The 7,518-nt window shown below is 42.6% G+C and overlaps 1 protein-coding gene across 2 annotated transcripts in view; it reads left to right on the top strand.

Annotated features, from left to right (window-relative positions):
* The first annotated feature begins 4,302 nt into the window (after positions 1–4,302).
* The window catches only part of ACSM3 (acyl-CoA synthetase medium chain family member 3), a 29,093-nt gene continuing 25,877 nt past the window's right edge, over positions 4,303–7,518 (top strand). For both annotated transcript variants that reach the window (XM_016185352.2, XM_007516591.3), the window contains exon 1: positions 4,303–4,436. The gene's annotated coding sequence lies outside the window, so the exon portion shown is untranslated. The remainder of the gene's footprint in view (positions 4,437–7,518) is intronic.

The raw sequence follows: 7,518 nt of genomic DNA, 5'->3' as shown, positions 1-7,518 counted from the left end.
GTCCTGTCTCTGCTGGCGCCGGCTGGTTACGTCAGAGATGCGCGACAGCGTTCCCCTAAGTCCCGCCACCACGCTTCTTCTCGCGCGACTCGGGATCTTAAACTCGCTTTTGCGCGACCCCGCCCCTGGCGAGAACCGGTTGTCACTCTCATGCGCATAAGAGGTTTCCCGAGACGGAAATCTCAATGTGGTGTTGAAATAGCCAAGTCGTTTCACACTGATTTCTATGTGGTCTTTTTGTCCCTCCTCTCAGCAACTATCGTGTTGCTGTATCACCGTTTAAAAACTCATTGGAGAGTGGGGTTGATAACATGAGAATTATGCAAAAGAATATTCATGCCTGAAGCTCTAAGGTCCAAGATTCAGTCCCTTCACGCCACCATGTTTATTACTATTAAATTTTTAAGTATGTGTAACTACATATATAATTGTATATATACATGTATATAGCACTTGAAAGACGCTGTAGACAAATGTGTTCAACAAGAACTAAGCTTCCCCCATCTCCACCCACAGCTGTTCTTCGGGTACAGGTTGTCATATCTGACTTCCTGCAATCCCTAAAATATGTGATCTGACATTGAAAAAATAAAAATTTAAAAAGAAGGGCCCACTGAATTGAGTCAGTAATCTTTACTTCAAACTCCAGCCATCTCACAGTTCCCAAAATTTCAACCATCATTTGCCTTTCACCTATATATTAGTTAACCCTTTTCTTTTCGGAATTCCGTCGATTGCAGAACTCTTTTTTTTTTCTTTCATTATTGGGGGATTAATGGTTTACAGTAAAATACAGTAGTTTCTACATGCATGACATTTCCCAGTTTTCCACGTAACAATTTCACCCCCACTAGGTCCTCTGCCATCATGACCAGGACCCGAACCCTTCCTCCTACCCCAGAGTCTTTTACTTTGGTGCAATACACTAACTCCAGTCCAAGTTTGATTGCAGAATTTTTTTATTTCTTTATTGGGGGATTAATTTTTTACAATCAATAGTAAATGCAATAGTTTGTACATGCATAACATTTCTTCATTTTTCATATAACAATACAAGCACCAGCAGGTCCTGTTCTGCTATCATGATCCAGGACCAAAAACCTCCCTCCAACCCCAGAGTTTTTTCTTTGGTGCAATATACCAACTTGAGTCCAAGCAATTGCAGAATTCTGCATACCTCTGGCTTCTAGAGATCCTCAGGTGCTTGTAAAGAGTCTTCTATGCTAGCATTGCTGTGGTGTCAGCAGACATAGAACTGCTTCAAAGTAATTGCTTCTCCTTTCAACCTCTGTGCCTAGCATAGAGTTTGGTCCGCATTTAGAGCTGAAAAATATTTTTAAACTGAAGCCTACCCACAAAAAAATGATAAATGAAGAAAAATCTTTTAAGACCACATTACTTTTTGCTGAGCTAGAGCACTACTGAGGAGTGAACTTGGAACCCCTTTTGTACGAGTACTATATGCAACCCCAGACTACCATTTATGAAAAAGGGAAAGTACACCAAAGTCTTAATCCCATTAAACCATGCCAGAGAAGCTAGAAAGGGCGTTGGTCTCTTCAGAATCTCTGTTCCACTAACCCTGCCCTTAGATCTTAGAATTAAGATACAATGACACATCATTTGAGCTTCAAGCATATTTGCATCTGACATACTAAAGGTGTAAATTAGAAGGTAAACTAGAAATCCAAGTTCAATTTATTCTTTATTATTATTGTTATTATTATTATTATTATTATTTGCCACCAGGGTTATTGCTGGGGCTCAGTGCCTGCACCACGAATCCACTGCTCCTGGAGGCTGTTTTTTTTTCCCTTTTGTTGCCCTTGTTGTTTTATAGTTGTTGTAGTTATTGTTGTTGATGTCGTTGTTGTTAGATAGGACAGAGAGAAATGGAAAGAAGAGGGGAAGACAGAGGGGGAGAGAAAGAGAGACACCTGCAGACCTGCTTCACCGCCGGTGAAGCGACCCCCCTGCAGGTGGGTAGTCAGGGCTTGAACTGGGATCCTTTCTTTGGTCCTTGGGATTTGCGCCACATGTGCTTTTCCCCTGCACGTGGGGACCAGGGGCTCGAACCCAGGTCCTTCAGCATTGTAGCCTGTGCACTCAACCAGGTGCATACCAGCCAGCCCCTGAGGTTCCCCATTCTTTATCTCTCTAGAAGCATGGCTCAGATTCTAAAGTCAAACCAAGTTCAAATTCAGATTCTGCCATGTCCTGACTATGAGACTCTGAGTAGCTTACTTCCTAAACCAGCTTTCCTCATTTGCCAGTAAATAATTAAGTGGGTATGATAGTAATAAAGCCCAGATCAGAGTATATTGGGAAAAAATCATTAATATCAATCCTACCGAGTACTTATCTCATAGACATGGCTCAATCAATGCCAACTTAAAAATAGTTTGGGGCTCAGATGTGACTCACTAAATTCTATTATTTTTGGTAGTACTATTATTCAGTTCCCAGCCTAATCCTCTCAGTCTATTATCTGTCTCCTGAAGTCTTATCTCAATGGTTCTTTCATGTGTGTGGCTATTTATTCTTTTTTTAAATTTTATTTGTTTACTTATTACTGGCTAGAGACAGAAAGAAACTGAAAAGGGAGTGATAGATAAAGAGGAAAAGAGACAGCCCTGCAGGTGGGGATGAGGGGCTTGAACTTGGGTCCTTGAGCACTGTAATGTGTGCACTTAACCAGGTGCACCACTGCCTGCCCCCCCCCCATTTTTTATGCCACCAGAATTAGTGCTGTGGCTCTGTGCTGGCACTACAAACCCATTGCTCCCGGTGGTCATGTTTTTTTTTTCTCTTTCAATTTTATTAATTAATATTTGAAGAAGGAGCGTGGGGGAAATTTAAATGTTAAAATAATGTAGTGTAAAATAAAAGAAGGTAGATGATATAACATCTACCTACATGGCCCTACCTCTTATCTCACACTTGGTTGGATGACACCTCAGGTCTTTCTCTCAACTGACAGCACCAAGGGATTATGGGAAGGGAGAAAGGAAAAATAGAATGCATTATCAATGACTAATCTCTCAAACTTAATATTAATTGATGCAGTTCAAGTAGAAAATTGTGGTGTTAAAATAACTCCAGTCCCAGGAGTCGGGCGGTAGCACAGCAGGTTAAGTGCAGGTGGCACAAAGCTCAAGGACCAGTGTAAATATTTAGGACTTTGAGGGCCACTGAATCATGGTGGGGGCCCACATACACCACTGCCATATGGATACCAGGGAGTTCCTCCACCTGTCCTGGCATCTGCTTGATGTTGGGCCCCAGAAGTTAGTCTGGGTTAATAGCAGCCCATGGATATGGTGGATCAGGTGACGTGAGAGGAACCGGTTCTGCAGAAGGCCAGGCTGCTTGTGCAGTGGGAGGTTCAGAGATGAAATCCAAGGAGGTCTGGGTCAGAGCCAGGCATGATATCCACTGGCCTTGAGCAATAAGTTTCAAATGCAGAGGGCGATAATTGGTAAGCGCAGAGTGTCCTCTAGCAGGACTTTCACAAAACTAGGGGTCCTTTCTCTCTCTCACTTGGCTCCTTATTACCAAGAGCACCCTGTTCTAATATATGGAGAAATGGAGAGGGAAGGGGGAGACAGAAAAAGAGAAAGAAAGAGACATCTGCTTCTCGCTGCTGGAGGGATCCCAGGGCTTAAACTTGTGACCTTGCACATGGTAATGTGTGCACTCAACCAGGTGCATTACCACCTGGCTGCAAGTAATCATATTTTCAATCAAAAATATTATAGGAATGAGATGACTTCTATCATCGCAGTAGCTTGAGTCTGGTGAACAAAACCATAGGAAATATTGGAGGGAAAATAAATATTATCAGAAAAAGTAGGAACAGAGGGCTTCCTTAACTTGATAAAGTTTGTGGCTTGTTTGTTTTGCTTCCAGGGTTATTGCTGGGACTTGGTGCCTGCACTATGAATCCACTGCTCCTGGTGGACATTTTTTTTTCCATTTTATTGGATAGGACAGAGAGAATTTGAGATAGGAGGGGGAGCTAGAGATGGTAGACACCTGCAGATCTGCTTCACAGCTTGTGAAGCGAGCCCCATCCTTTGCAAGTGGGGATCTGGGGCTCCAACCCGGATCGTTGTGCTTTATACTATTTACACTTAACCTGGTGTGCCAACGCCCAACCCCTCCTCCCAAATAAATTATTTTTCCAGCCTCCCAAAGGTCTGTAATATAAGCAGATCACTGAGCCACCAGTTGCACTGTGCAAAATTGCTCTATAAAAGCAGCCCAGAACTTTAGCTCCGCCCCCCCCCCCCCCCCCACTGTCTTCACCAATCAAGAAAGATTCTCTGGGCAGGCCTTGTTGTCTGCCAAATTATCAGATCACTTTTTCTTCTACCAGGAAGAAAGCAGGTGTCAGAATTCAAACTTGGACTACTCTTTTAAGAACCAGGTCTTCAGTGAGTATTTTCTCTGTTTCCTATGTAAAGTTTGTTGGGATCGCACCAGCACAAAAAAATAAACAAAACCAGAATTAAAATTGTTGTCATTAAAGTCTTGGGCTTCAGGATGTTCCAGTCAGAGTTTCGTAGTTATGGTGCAGTGTTATTTAGCAAGTGACCGAGACTATGTACATACAAAAACAAAAACAAAACAAAAACCCTGAAACAGCAGCTGAATTTTTCCTTTAAAACACTTTGGTTTTCTGCATGTGTTAACTGGATAAACTGTCTTGAACTTTTTAATGGAGTCAAAGTAGCAGCTGGGGCTTTCTTTGAACTGTCTACAGTTTGCCAGCCTGCTCAGCAGCAGGTGGAAATCTATCTTAGGGTATGTGAGCTTCTCTAGGAACCTCTGGGAAATATATACAGGCAACTCCAAGAAAATAAGCAGCAGGCAGCCCATCTTCTCCACAAGGTGACCAAGAAGAGTTCCAAAACTCCTGTTTTTTATTCTGTTTTTTTTTTTTTTTAGGGTAAAACTTTGTGAGGATTGAGGAGAAGAGTAAAGCCTGATAGCTACCCAGCCTGTCGTTGTTGTAACTTAGTTTATGGAGCAGACAGTGTTTGCTTATGGAGATGGGGGGAGGAGGCTATTTCCATGCCTGCCGAGAAATATAACATTTCAGATAAATCATAAAAACTTGCAAAAAAAAAAGTTCATCTGGCCTGCAGTGACACTATTACCAGAGAGATTTCTGTGGCAGGACTCACACGAAGAAAGTTTATCTCAGCTCTTTTCACCTACAAGAAAGTACTGGAAGCCTGGGAGAGGAACGTTGTGAAATGTGAAGGTGACGGGGAAAAGACAGGACTAGAACTTAGTGGTGTGGGAGGCGACCTTATGGTTTGGATGAAGAGGGTGTTGATACTTTCTTTATGGTTAGATTCATTTTAAGCTCCAAGTGACAGGTCAGTTTTCTTTCCAATGTTTGTTTGAAAAAGAAGATCAGAAGAGAAAACACAAGTAGAACCTGAAACTAGAATTGGCATATTGCACCAGTGTTTGTTTGAAGGATTCAGAATGTGGCAGAGGAAATAGTGTCGAAATGGCATCGGCATTGCAAAATAATGGAAACGATTCAACTGATGATCAATAGGTGGGTGGTTTGAGAAAGCATAGCAATCTGGAATAGCATGCAGTTATTTTGCTGTATTGTCTTGTCTGGGTTTGGTTTTGAACAGAGTGAAGGGGCTGGCAAAACAGCTCACCTATGTAGTGCACCTGCTTTGCATGTCACACATGCAACCCAGTTTCAAGCCCAGCCCCTAGTGCATGGGAGGAAGTTTCAGTGCTGTAGGGTCTTTGCTTCTGTATCTCTCTCTGAAGATGACAGCTGGCATTTGTGAATTAGAAAAAGAAAAAAAAAAGAAAGAAGGAAAGAAAGGAAGAATGACTCTGTATACTGATACGGAAAGACATAACTTTTTTTTTTCAACTTTTAATACTTTTATTGAGTAGAGACAAACCAAGAAAAGAGCAGCATGTAAAGGAATGACACCTGCAGCCCTGCTTCACCACTTGTGAAGCTTCCCTGCTGCCGCTGCCCCCCTCCAAAACATAACTTTTTTTAAAGAGATGCTCTTTAAATTTTTTTAATTACCTTTATTTATTGGATAGAGAAAGCCAGAAATCGAGAAGGTAGTGGGAGATAGGGGGAGAGATCGAAACCTGCAGCACTGCTTCACCACTCAAAAAGCTTTCCCCTTACCAGTGGGGACTGGAAGCTTGATCCCAGGTCCTTGTGCATTGTAACATGTGTGCTCAATCAGGTTCTCTACCACCTGGACCCTGAAAGACTTATAACTCTTAGGGAGTCGGGCAGTAGCAGTGGGTTAAGCGCACATGGTGCAAGGACCAGCTCCTCCTCTCTTCATTTCTCTCTCCTATCCAACAACAAGGATAGCAATAACAACAACAACAATAACAACAAGGGCAACAAAAAGGGAAAAAGTAGCCTCCAGAAGCAGTGGATCTATAGTGCAGGCAGTGAGCCCCAGAAATAACTCTTGAGGTAATTGTAATAATAATAATATTTCAGTTAATTGAAATGTATTCATGGTGCCTCCACTGCTCCTGGAGGCCACTTTTTCCCCTTTTGTTGCCCTTGTTGTAGTCATTATTGTTGTTGTTGATGTCGCTCGTTGTTGGATAGGACAGAGAGAAATAGAGAGAGGAGGGGAAGACAGAGGGGGGGGAGAGAAAGATAGACATCTGCAGACCTGCTTCACCACCTGTGAAGCGACTCCCCTGCAGGTGGGGAGCTGGGGGCTCGAGCTGGGATCCTTACGCAGGTCCTTGAGCTTTGCGCCACCTGCACTTAACCCGCTGCGGCGCTACTGCCTGACTAGGTCACCAGAAAAAGTTTTAAAAAGATATTGAAGCCTGAGTCTTGGACCAATTAAGTAAGAATTTCTAGCAGCCAGAGCTAAGAATCCCTGGGGTAGAAGTTGTGCTGTAGGAACCAGCAGCATCAGCTGAAAGTTAGTAACAGAACCTCTGTCAGAGAATTGTCCCAAATCCTATATAAAATAATGGTTATGGGCGGTGATGCAAGCGCACACAATACAACACGCAAGGACCTGGGTGTTTTTAAACTTGAGGGGGAGGCCAACAGAGCCGTGCCTGTTTGTTTACGGATGTCAATAGCTACTATATCAACCAGAGCTTGAGTTTAGTAATTGCAACAGAGACCGTATGATCCCCAAAGTTGAAAATATTTACCTTCTGACCATTTACAGAGAAATGTCTGTGACCTGTTCTTGTGGAGAGTTCTATGCTATGCATTATGATAAAGCTTTTGTAAGCACTATTTTATTCATTTATTTTAATTTTTATTATTTTTACTTATTTATTGGCCAGAAACAACCATAAATAAAGAGGGAAGAGAGTGATAGAGAAGGAGAGAGAGAGACCTGAAGCCCTGCTTCACCACTTGTGAAGCTTTCCCACTGCAGGTGGGGACCAAGGGCTCGAACCCAGGTCCTTGCGTGTTGTAAAGATGATGGCTTCATGACTGCATAAGCCATGATTTATTGTTGG

This window comes from Erinaceus europaeus, chromosome 15 (assembly GCF_950295315.1).
Source record: "Erinaceus europaeus chromosome 15, mEriEur2.1, whole genome shotgun sequence".
Taxonomy (NCBI): Eukaryota; Metazoa; Chordata; class Mammalia; order Eulipotyphla; family Erinaceidae; genus Erinaceus; species Erinaceus europaeus.
This window is presented reverse-complemented; position numbering and strand designations above follow the sequence as displayed.